This window comes from Callospermophilus lateralis, unplaced genomic scaffold, assembly GCF_048772815.1.
Source record: "Callospermophilus lateralis isolate mCalLat2 unplaced genomic scaffold, mCalLat2.hap1 Scaffold_45, whole genome shotgun sequence".
NCBI classification, from domain to species: Eukaryota; Metazoa; Chordata; class Mammalia; order Rodentia; family Sciuridae; genus Callospermophilus; species Callospermophilus lateralis.
Genome location: NW_027514398.1, coordinates 1,014,840 through 1,026,940, shown reverse-complemented (window position 1 = coordinate 1,026,940; position 12,101 = coordinate 1,014,840). Strand labels below are relative to the sequence as shown.

General features: G+C 39.1%; 1 pseudogene; it reads right to left on the bottom strand.

Moving 5' to 3' along the window:
- Window positions 1-235: 235 nt before the first annotated feature.
- LOC143388902 (UDP-GalNAc:beta-1,3-N-acetylgalactosaminyltransferase 2 pseudogene) lies at window positions 236-1,551 on the bottom strand (annotated as a pseudogene).
- Window positions 1,552-12,101: the final 10,550 nt, after the last annotated feature.

Sequence of the window (12,101 nt, the reverse complement as noted above, 5' to 3'; positions counted from 1 at the left end):
AAGAGCCAAATTATAGAACTAGCACTGGTGGTCATCAACAGATAAATGGATGAGCAAAAATGAAATATATTGAAAGAGAGAGAGAGAGAGAGAGAGAGAGAACGAGAGAATGAATGGATTTTTACAAAGCCAGAAAAAAAAAGAAATTATAGCATTTGCTAGTAAATAGATTAAACTGAAGAACATTATGCTAAATAAAATCAGTCAGATGCAGACATCAAGTGTTGAAATTTTCTTACTTGGGGAAGCAAAAATCATAAGGAAAAAAAGAAGAAATCCAAATGCCCATGCTTACATCTTCACCCTGATAGGTCTTTAATCTCCCCGAGTTGCTTGCCAGCCAGTTGACAATGTCCCTGGAGATCACATACCCTGACCCGCACGCGAATGCAGGGTAAGCTGGGCTGGGGTACTCCAATTCTTGCCACTTTCCAGTTCTGTCCACTGCCCAATTCAATCTGAAATTTCCCCACCAAACGTTAGGCCCATCCAGATTCTTTTGGGAAATTCTTTTAAACACAGCTTCTAAGTCTATGTAACAGTCATCATCTGTCTTCAGCAACAAACTGAAGCTGGTGGTTTCCACAGTCCACCTATAGAAGTTCAATAATTTTGCAGGAACATTTCGGTAAGTGTCTACAACATCCACAAAAACAATGTCACCATGAACACTGCTCTCCTCTGTCAGTAAGTCATCTTCCTCATGGAGGCTCCTTATGTGATCAGCGAGTCTCTGAGGCCGAGAGTGAAGGCTACGCAAGAGAGCGTCACCTTCCTGAATGGTGTAAATGAAGCCACCTGCAACTCCTTCCACACCTTCCATGAATTCATGAGGCAGTGCACCCTCCCCAGCCCGTCCTGTGAAGGACCACACTGGCAGGGTCTTCCTCTGTGCCTTTACCTCGGGTAAGATGAACTGCTCCACGGGCTTGTACCACAGCTTGTTCACCTGCACGCCACAGCTTGGAGGACTGAAGCGCGCAGTGAAGAGGGCCTCCTCCTGTTCCGCCTGGTAGAGCTTGACCGTGATGTTTCTCTGGAAACCCTCGTCGCTGGCTTCATAGAACACTCCCAGGCTGGTAATGACAATCGGGTGGAGCACTCGGAAGCTCACGCTGACGACCCGGGCCTCAGAGAGTCCTGATGAACCCTCCTCAGAAAGACTGAACGCCTCGATTTCCTGATTCAAAACTGGGTTGGAGATGTTAAGCAGTCTGCAGGAATAAGGGTCCTCTCGGTCCTCCACAGGCACGTCACAGCCCCGAGCACCTATGATGAACTTCACAAGCACCCGCTGACTCAGGGCTGGGTGACGGAGCGAGTGCTTCAGCCAGGTGTTTCTTATAGCATCCCGGAGCTCACGGTTACTTCGAGCTGACAACACACCCACCACCACATCATAGTGACTGGACTTCCACTGAGGAAAGAAGGCCGGGGAATGTGCCGCGCCGGCCCCGGGGCGCGGGCGGGCGGCGCGGAGCGCAGCCGCAGCCAGAGGTGCAGCGCGGCCCCGAGCACGCACGGGCACAGCAGCACCAGCCAGTTTCGCATTGGCCACCCAGCCGCTCCCAGTCGCGCGCCGCCGGGCGCGGGGCTCCCCCGCTTCCTGGCCCACAGCGAGGGCCCTGCGCGCGCCCGGGCCCGCGGGCGACTCCGGCCCGCGTCTCGCCAGCCTCCGACCGCGGGCAGCGGCGCATTTGGATGGCAGCCATAGGACCTAGAAGATACCAGGATAGCCTGTGGCTGTGTGAGAAGACCTGTGTCATAGGGAGGATTTTGCTTTCATCATTGCCCACTGGTTAAGTCGGTCAGAGCTGGGAACCTGCGAATACTATGCTCAGTTTAGGTATAACTATAGAGAAAAGCCTGTGATTGCCTTGGTAAGGACTCTCAAGATAGTATACCTGAGAAGAAAAAATAGCAGGCATATAATAGTAAAGGATGTGCCTCCCTGAATTTAAGGGACACTTCCCACGTGACCAAATCATTTCGGTAACCTTTTAAAATAGTATCAGTAGAGAATTTCATTAAAACTAGTCTATGACAGACATTAACTATACTCAGATGTTATTAGACTAGCTAGTTTCTATTTAATAATCAATAGTGAGGAGCTATAAAAATATATATGAAGTAAGTTGAGAAGATCATGAGTAGTCAAAGCCTTTATTACTGCTATTATATACAAGCCTACAAATGGTCTCTTCCTGGTGAAAAGTACATCCTTTGTTATACTTTGAGCAAGCTGTAAAACCTCATTTGACAGTAGAACTGTTCAAGCAAAATATTTCTTCCCAGCAAACCCCAGTCACGATGAACAGTCAAGTCACTAAATTTTTAAAGCTGGTTGTTACCATCTCACTAGTAGACAATCTCCATTTTCCACAGAATAAAACTGTAATGACTGTAGGTCATTTCCTAGTTCAATTTCTCTGCCCGGCATCTAAAATTAGAACAAAGGTAGGGGGTAAGACAGACCTGACAAAACATGACCTCCATGCCACAGGTTACTCAAAGTCTAATAAATATGTGCTCCCTGCTCAGAACTGGACCATGTTAGACAGTTTAATCATGTCTTACTGTGGAGAATTGAGCTTGACTGTCTCTTGGGGGTGGCTTACCTTGGGACTTTCATAGGACAGCAGAAGTTCTGACACAGGAACTTTGAGAAGATGTGACAGGAATGCCTTCACCTTTTGAATGGTCATGGAGCCTATCAAAGAAAAGGAAGATGTCTCAAAGGACAGCTACCTGTAAAACCAGGTCACATAATGAGACCAAGCTGCAATGATAGCTGTCCCTGTCAGGTATCAATTCACTCAGGAAAATAAGTAGAGGTAGACTTGTGTCTTTCTACCACTTACTTGAGTCATTTGGGAAACTCGTGGAAGTGAAGTCAGTGTTTGACCCAGGTGGCCCTAACAGTTTTCGTGCCATTTCAGTAGGTATTATTCCTTAATCTGATAAACCAAATTAGATTCTCAGCTCAGAGGAAAAGACAGGTGAAATAATGGTTTTCTTTGTAAGTCTTTGTAATTACTTCTTCTGAGTTACTTACTGAAAGAAGCTTGGAGTGGGCTTAGGTGCCCTGAGGAGATAGCTCAGCCTCCTCTGGGAAGGGAGGGTATAGACTGAGATGGACAAGGTCCAGCATAGCTATCCTGTGATTATCAAAAATGTGTCCCATGTTACACACACAAGCAACCACCAGGCCTGGAATGTAATTTTACTGAGCAAATGCTTTGGTCTGTTCAGAACATGGTATGAACTTCTTTTCAAAGATGGGTTGTGGTAAATAGAGATTTAATTATGAAAACCAGTTTCTTTGAAGCTTTATCTGGAGGTACAGCAATAGTGTGGTGTTCCCACAAATATCACAACATAGTCAAATGAGTATTTTTCTATCAATCATTTTTGTAAAAGCTGTGTGTTTTTATGCAACTTGTGATAATAAATGTGATCTTTATTTTAGAATAAAAAAAAGAAATCCCATGAAAATAGAAGGGATATAAGTAGAATGGAAAAGGAAGAAAGAGGGGGAGGAAATAATGATGGCATAAGGGAGGATCAGTTGAATAAAATTGACCAAATTATGGTACTTATGTACATATACAAATATATACAAACAAACTTCAGTGAATTTCAACTTCATGTGTATCTTTTTACTTTTATTTTTTTAACATTATTTTATACATTTATTTTTATGTGATGATGAGAATAGAACCCAGGGTTTTGCATGGGCTACATAAGCATTCTACCACTGAGCCAAAACCCTAGCCCAAACTTTATGTATATCTAAAAGCACAAATTTAAAATATATAAATGAACAAAAGGCAGATGATTAGAATAGAGTTAAAGGGACACTGGGAAGAAAAAATGAAGGCAAAGAGAAATAGTGGGGACCAAATGTCAATAAATTATATTCTATGCATATGTGATTATGTCAAAGTGAACTAAAATATCACCTATAAATATGATGCACTAAGAATACCATTAAAACTAAGAACTTTAAGTACAGATTTAAAAAAGGATGTAGAGAGAGAACTTATGGCACAGGTGAAAATGCTTGCCACCTACTCCTCAGACAGAGGATTAATATCCAGAATACATCAGGAATTTGAAAACTTAACACTAAATTAACAAATAACACAGTGAATAAGCAGGGAAATGAATTAAACATAGAAATAGAAAATTATAAATGTCCAATAATATATAAAAATTAAAATGTATAGCATCTTTAGCAATTGGGAAATGTAAATCAAAACTACACTGATGTGTTGGGGTTATATCTCAGCAGTAGAGCCATTGCCTAACATGTACAAAGTGCTAGGTCCAACCCTCAGAATACATAAAAATAAATCAATAAAATAAAAACATATTTTTAAAATACTACGCTCAGATTTCATCTTCAGGCAGATTGTCAGCATTACAAATAATATTAAGTGCTGGAGAGGACGTGAGGAAATGAAAACAATTTTACACCATTAGTGGGAATGTAAATTGGTAGAACCACTCTGGATATCAGTATGGATATTCCTCAAAAGACTAGAAATGGAGGGCTAGGGTTGTGACTCAGAGGTAGAGCACTTGCCTAGCACAAGCAAGGCAAACTGGGTTTCATCCTCCACACCACATAAAACAAGATTATAAATAAAGATATTGTGTCCAAATACAACTAGGAAATATTTTTTTAAGAAAGACTAGGGATTGAACCACTATTTGACTCTGCTAAACAACACCTTGGTATTTACTGTAGAGAATTAAAGTCATATGCACAATGTGATATGTGTGTAGCCAAGTACACAGCAGTACAATTCACAGTAGTCAAACTATGGGAAGAGACCAGGTATTTGCCAATGGCTGAATGCATAAAATAAATATTGTATACATGACAAATGGGGTTTTTTAGCCATAAAAATGAAATCATGTAACCTGCAGGAAAATGGATGGAACTTAGAACATTATGTTAACGAAAAGCAAAACTCAGAAAGTCAAGAGTCATGTGTTTTCTCTCATTTGTGGAAGCTAGAAAGGAAGAAAGAAAGGAAAAATGGTGTGACTTCATGAATAGTGAAGGGAGAAAAATAGAGCAGAGGAAAAGGTTCAGGAAGAGGGAGGAAAGGGGTAAAAATAAAAACATTGGGGAAAAATATCAATCATATTACACTGTTTATCATATTCATGTGTGAATATATAACACAAATCCCCTACTTTGAATAATTGTAATGCACCAATAAAAAAGGAAGATAAAAATAAATTTTTATATAAAAGGGAAAAAAACACCCAGTGTAAGGGAAACCCACAAATTATACAGGTTTCATATTCTGTGTGTTGTGAGCCTGCATTATAGCTCCTTAATGTACCTTCTCACCATGACTGAATTCCATAGTCCAAGTGCTAAGGGAAAACTTTGTTTCTTCTTCATCTTTGCTTCCTGGTTTGGGACCAATACCTTGGGGACCTTCCTTAGTCTTATCCATCAACCCGATACTCCTGATCTCCCCCAATAAACAATTTGTGAGAAACCCTCTCTTGAAACCCCCAATAGATACTATTTTGGACTTCCTGGAGCTTTGCAAAACGTACAGGGCTCAAGAAGGACTCCTTATACAAATTATTGGAAGACAGCAACTTCCCCATTATTTACATGACTAACTCACAGTAACACTACTGGCTCTTTGGTCCACTTCCCAAGAATGTCTGTCCCTTTGTCATTTCCCTCCACAAGAGCTTTTCCAGAGGCTCATTACTGATAGCAAGTCCTACAAATTGACAATTGTGGGGGTGCAATACATCAAAGCATCCCATTCTTATTGATAGCCACACTTATAGACAAAAGCAGACACAGTTCACTAAAGGGACCCAGAAAGTTGTCAGAGATATCTAGCAGTGTGGCAGAAGTAGGGGTATGCCCCAACCTCTGTCTATACAATGTGCAACTCATTCAGAAAAATCAATGGAATGCTTCAAATACCTCTGAGTCTGTCACTGTCATTGTTTCCTTTAGAAAACAATATCACAACATGGGAGCCTCACTTTCAACACAAAGTGCTGTGCTTATTATGTTGTAAACAAATGGAACTAGGGGGCTGGGTAGTGCCTCAGTGATAGAGCACTTGTCCAGCATGTGTGAGGCATTGGGTTTGATCTGGAACACCAAATAAATACATAAATAAATAAAGTTATAACAAAAAACCTGAGACAAGTATGACCCTGATATCATCCTGCAAAAGTGCTTCATTTTCTATTGAAATATGCCTGGACACATTATAAGTTGGGATACGGGAAACAATGGCCCCACAATGATTGCACAAATTACATCATACAACTGGAATTTTTCTGCAAATTGTCCAATGGTCTGAGATTCCATATGTGCAAGTCTTCATGACATTTTATCAATATCCAGATATATGCTGAAAGACACGTGATGATTAAGACAATAGAAAATCCAGATCTTCTAACTGATCCCTGCTTTGCAGTTCCCATTTTAGCTCCAGGGAAGGTTATATGACAGATAACAAAAGAACCCCCTCATAGATCATGGGGTCCCCAGAACCCTCCTCTGTATGTTCAGAAGTACTGTACTGGGTATGATGTACTGCACATCATACCCAGAGTGGCCTCTTACCATCCAATTCCCAAATATTTGGTTGAAACTCTTGCCCATAAAGGAGGTCACAAAAATGAATGAAAAAACTCAGTAATTACACACATTTCTTTGTGACTGTAAACTCCCCCTCCAAGAGAAAACTTGAAAATTGCTCCAAAGTTTCCTCCTGCTTTATCAGTAATTTTCAAACACTCACTCTTGCCTTCAATCTTGGGTGGAGAGATGTTTATTTAATCTTTACTATCAGCTGCACTCCAGATATGCAAAAGATAGTTTTATTAAAAACATGTTCAGAGTTGGGGCTGGGGCTCAGTGATAGAGTGTTTGCCTGGCATACTGAGATTTAATTCAATCCTCAGCACCACATAAAAATAAAATAAACATATTGCATCAATCTAATATATATTATATATATATATATATATATATATATATATATATATATATATATATATATATAATATTTTTTAAAACATGTTCATTATGAAAAAGTCAAAGAGATTACCCAGGGAACAGAAGAAAATCACACAGGTTCCATGCATTTCTTAATGAGGTCTTTAAAATTACACCAACCTAGACCAACCTCCTTAAGGGACAATCCCTTATGGGATACCAATTTATAGCTCAGTCTGTCCCTGATATCCAAAGAAAACTCCAAACATTTCAATTGAAGTTCTCAAAATTTGTTAATAGATATGATTTTCTCTGTCTTAAATGACAGGGACTTGAAGGAAATCTGAAAAAGAAAAAGGAGGGATAAGAGAAAGGCAGCACCACCTGCAAAAACCTACCCACTTGACAGGATAGGATTCAATCCTCATGGTAATATAATACTGCAGGAAGCAACTGAGAGTAGGATAGCTCCAAATGCAGGGGAAATGGACATCTGGCACCCAAGTGCACAAGCCCAACACCCACCCCTGCCCCACACTTTGTATGTAAGGATGACCCTGTCATGTAACACTCAAAGAAAAAAAATGGATCAAGACACAAGTTGTGACCATTTCAAGAAGCCTGGAAAGGCCAAGTGTACAAAAATGCCCCTAACAATCATTTGCATTTCACATGAGGAAATCTGGGCAATTCTTGAGGTGGCATGCAAGTAAACGCAGTTCCTTTTGGACACAGGGTACACAATCTATCCTGAAATCCTCTACTACACTCTCGCCTCAATTTTCAGTACTAGTAAAAATCATAATTCCAGTATTTGGCACCACCTACTGTTCCTTGGGTGATTGATCCCAAGTCTGAGACAATGGAATCCCATGACAAGTCCTAAATTCACAGCTGGCACAGATATTATTAAAGGAGACAAGTTATTCATATAAAAGACAATACCCCAAAGGACAGAAGAACTGCATGGATTACAAGCCACTGTATGTACATCTTTACAATACAGGATTATAATTTGTTATCAGTTATCATGTGATAGTGCAATTCTTCTGAGACACAAACCAAATAGGAATTATAGATAATTACAGGATTTAAACTTGGTCAACAAGGCAGTGATCCTCCTCTGCTCCATGATAACAAACACAACTTGCTACTCAGGTTCCAATGTACCACTCAGTGATGCACTGTCCTAGATCTCAATGGGGGCTTTATACTTTACATACCTGCAGCCCACTCCTAACATCCTTTTGCCTAAAATGGGGAGATCCTGAGATGCACACTAAACAACTTATCTGAACTTACAGCAACCATTTGTTTGCCTTAGGGTTGAAAGAGAATTCAAAAGACTGGGTCTTCTGGCTAAATTTGACCTTCAGTATGTAGGTCACATTCTCACTTGTAGGCTAGACAAAGAGAACTCTAATAAAAATACTCTCTGGCAACTAAATTTCCTAGTAGAAATAGTTTTCTGAGCATCTAAATCCCAGATCAGGTCACACAACAAAATGTTACTTAGGGTATATTCTATTTGGGAGGATTATCTGCAAAAATAATAACCCAGGAATACTTACCACAGAGAAATATCTCCACCCCTCTATATGTTGAGACAGGGCATAGATAAGTTGCTGAGGCTTGCTTTAAGCTTATGATCATCTTGCCTTAGCCTCTAGAATGACTGGCATTACATACTGGTAGCACCATGCCCAGCATGATATATTCTAATCCTAGGAAAAATATAGCTGACTAGGAACAGGGTTCAAGCAAAATGTAATATCACAAGCATTCTGTAATAGCACACTACCTGGGACCAAACATCAAATCTGAGCCTTCATGAGAATGGCTAGTGAGTGCTGAATATGGATTTCTAACTTTGGCATCATGGCAAAATACCTGATGTATCAATTCAAGAACCAGATTTAGAGCCCTTGGAGTGAAATCAAGTCCTACAAGATGCATTCAGTCAGAAACTCCTACATTGGGCATCCATAATGTACACAAACCTTTCTTCTTTATGTGGTTCAAAGGGAGGAATAGCCTTAAGGGTACTAGTCTAAATATTGGGAAACAAAACAACAGCCTGTAACTTAGTTTTCAGAGAAGTTAGACCCTTTTAGCAGTAGATATCACCTTGACTACGTGGAGTAGAACCATAGCAATACTAATGGAAAAGGCATCTAAACTAACTCTAAGTAAAAGATTAGAAATTCCTACTCCACATCAGATAAAGGGACATCTCTGACTGGTATCAGCTAGATTAAACAAATATCAAATAATACTTCTAGGTAATCTCAAGGTATATTAAAGTTTCTTCCTCTCTCACAAGTAAAGAAACATCTTCTACCACAGTTTATTTATGCATGGATGTGCAATCACTTACCTGTGTCAGTTGAGAAAAACTTACAGGTCAACCTCCCAGAAACCTAGAACAAGAATTGTTTATAGATAAAAGAAACTTTTTAAAAAATGGACCAATATTTGTATGGTATGCTGTAATAACTAGAATTCACCTCTTGAATTTATGGGCAGCACAAAACCCTGAACTTATCACCCTAACATCACCACTGTTTCAATTCAAAGACAAATGAGCCAACATCTACACTGTCAACATATGACTTAAGGGTGCTTCATGCACATGCAATCAACTAGAAAGACAGGGGAATGCTTACTGAAATAAATTATCCTACTAAACATAGATAGAAAGTCTACAATTATAAAATTATTCTAAAATTATTATAAGCAAGCCACCTCAAAAACAAGTAGGTCTAATCCTTTGCAAATGGCATCAAAGAGATCTGACAAGAATAAAAATTCTGCTTGAGAGATGCTATGTTTCCTTCTGCTGACACCCAGCCATCTTCTCAGTACACTACTGAGGAATCTAAGTGGGCTCAGGAACAAGGAAGAGACTAGTCTGGACCTTGGTTATGTGTAAACAAAAAAATTGGTTTTGGCTCAGGGATTACAATGAAATTCCATAGAGGGAGTATATGATTCTTTCTATATGGAAAGAGATGCTCCAATGGGAATGGTCAGTTGGATGTTATGGACATCTGCCAGCTTAAACAAAGTTATTCTCTGTACAACTAAAATAACTGCAAAAATTTGCTACCACCACCCCTTGTAGAACCAGGTCAACACCAGGAATCATATACAAAGGAAGACTGTCAACAAGATTTTACCCATATACCAATGTTCACAACATACAAAATATTCCTAATCCTCATAGATATACTTACATGGTGGGGAGAAAAAGCATAGGAGGTAGAAAATATGTTCCTAAAGAAAATCATCCCCAGTTTTTTTTATAGTAAGATCACTACAAAGTGACAATGGTCCAGCTTTTATGGCACATGTTACCCAGTAAATAGCAAAAGCACTGGGGATACAGTATTATCTAAATTCTTCTTGGCACCTTCAATCTTTGAGCAAAATAAGAAAGGGACAACTATTTCTTTATGAAGACTTCAGCTAAGATTTGCCTGCCAATATCCAAAATCTGACCCAAGTTACTACCTGCTGCCCTTATCAGAGTTAGAAATACTATGAAAGGTTATCTGGGCCTACATCCAAATGAGATTTATGTAGCACACCCTTTCTGTCAGTAAATATGGTTCTAGTCTAAGAAATTAATCAACCTAATTCATCTGGGATGAGTTCATACTACTTACCAAATATGCAGGAATGCCCATTGGCCATGCCCAGTAAAATCCATTGAGCTCCAGAAGAAAAGAAAGCCAACAGACCAAGTTCTTAAGACCTGAAAGGAGGAGGATCTATCAAAACAGCTATAGCCTAGATGGAAAGAACATAAACATTCATTTTACCTCTCCCAAGGCCGTAAAGGTACTGGGCATACCAAGATGGATCCATCTCTCTTGGGTTAAACACCTCCCTCTGAATCTTGAAATAATCAAGGCTTACACAGCACTTCCAAGAATTTATCTTACACCTGTGAACAGGACCTCTGATTATGATTCTGACAAAATAAATACTCAAACTGATAAGTAGTTTATAATTATAAAGTTAATTTTGCTTGTTTTCCTTGCTGCTTCACATTTGTTTATGATAAGTTTTCCAAGTATGAACAGTGACTGCAACCTTTAATATCTCCTCCTGTTGTCTGTGTCCTTTTGAAACCTGACAGGTGTAGTTTTTACCACTTCTTTAGAAACCAATATGAAAACAAGCTCTTACACTTCCCCACCTTAAGTTAGCCAAGATTCCAAATGAATTTCTCTCAACATTCTTTATTCTCATGAAGCAATATTCCTATCCCTTCACTCAATTTACCACCCTCGGACAGTTCTTTGCAATTTCTCAAAGAGAGATTCTTGGATCCTCTTGGTCTCTCTATATATTTATAGGCCTTCCATTCTCCTTTGGGGAACCTTCTGCCTCTTTCTACAGCAGTATACTCCCACTTAAATAAATCATCTTGCTCTGTCTAGTAGGTTTATCCTTCTACTCTTTGTTATTGACAAGAACCTGGAAATACAGAGAATGCACAACATCAACATCTATTATGACTAAAAAAAAAGAACTAGAAGTAGAAGGGAGAAATACACCTGAATATATTAATGCATACCTGTAAACACAACCTTTGAGCTGACGCAGGAAAATTAAAAGTTCAAGGTCACCCCACACACCTCAACCTACTCTGCCTCAAAAACATTTTTAAAAAGGCTAGGATATAGTTTCATGGTTGGTGGAGTATATGCTTAGTACATGTGAGGCCTTAAGTGCAATCCTTACTACTGAGATAAGAAAAAAAAAACACAGAATAATACAACAAAATGAATAGCAACACACTGAAAAACCCAAAGCTACAAAATTAATTAATCAGAAAATAAAATACTTTCCCCAAAATGAGATTTTAAGAATGCATGATTTTCCTAGTTCTTTCTAACATACCAGAAGTCCTTGCCAGATCTATTTGGCAACAAATAGACACAAAAGGCATAGTTATTGGAAGAAAAAAGCATGACTAAATCTGTCCATAGAGGACATACTTTTATGTGTATATAATCTTTAAATTTCATGAAAATGAATAAATTAAGCATGAATATTCAGTATACATAAATTTATTCTGCATATTTAGTAA